Here is a 1,031-nt window from a genome sequence, read left to right as displayed (position 1 = left end):
TAAGGACACTTGATAACACTCTAATCGTTCTTCCAATGTCTTATAATATCTCACAACTTAATAGTTCTCATTGATCTTATGTAGGCTCCAATGAATCAATAGCGAAACTTCCGCTACACATGTGTCGCCGAAGATAATGGTATCATCTACGCACTCTGTCGACGCCCCCACCCTCCCCTCAAGAAACATTGAGAACCCAAAACGTAACTTTGAAACAATGACCCACTGAACATGTCACCCAGCCCTGGTTAATCAGTCAAACTATGAAATAGCTGTTCTGGTTTTATGAAATCGTCCAGTTGTGAAATATGATGTCCCATTACCTTTTTTTGCTGAACACCCTAAGCTTGCTTAACTGTAGGATGCAAGCCAGGCGTAATGTCGGACTGTTATGACTGATGGTAGAACCACCTGTTGATGTCACTGAATTGTTACTTGCTTATGCAACTTAGGTTTCTCTCGCCTTGGCTTGAAATGACTGCCATGAACTTTTCTCTCAAGGGACCTGTGGGTGAAGCACTGCTACATTGTAAAGCTCAGCATTTGTCAAGAAGACAGGAGAGGGTGTAGTGTTTTCCCCTTAAGTCAAACCTGGAGGGTAACTTTGTGTGAAATGTGCTATTGGTAACTCCACACTCTACCCCTGGCCCCTTCCACCCCCGACCCTGTTTCCCCAGCCCCTCGAATCATGGAAAACCGACACAGCTCTCCTCGCTCAAGTAATTCAATCTGTGCTCCAAGAATTGTATTATGAAGTTTCAAACAGTTTCCTAGGAGACAGAATGGAAAACATAAATATTTGCTGTATCACAGTTGAGAGCTTGTGTGAAAGAAGGGCATTCATTGGTGCCAGTACGAGAGAGTGAATGAGAGAGAAAGGCAAGAAAGCGAGAGAGAGAGAGAAAGAGAGCAAGAAAGAAGGAGGGATAAGGCCTTACCTCCACTCCACAATACCATACAGCATGTCAATGTTTCATCACTCATCTTAGAAGGGAAGGAGTGTCTGGCATGACCTCACACACCCAAAAAAC

Source organism: Sardina pilchardus, chromosome 18 (genome assembly GCF_963854185.1).
Source record: "Sardina pilchardus chromosome 18, fSarPil1.1, whole genome shotgun sequence".
Lineage (NCBI taxonomy): Eukaryota > Metazoa > Chordata > Actinopteri > Clupeiformes > Clupeidae > Sardina > Sardina pilchardus.
This window is presented reverse-complemented; position numbering follows the sequence as displayed.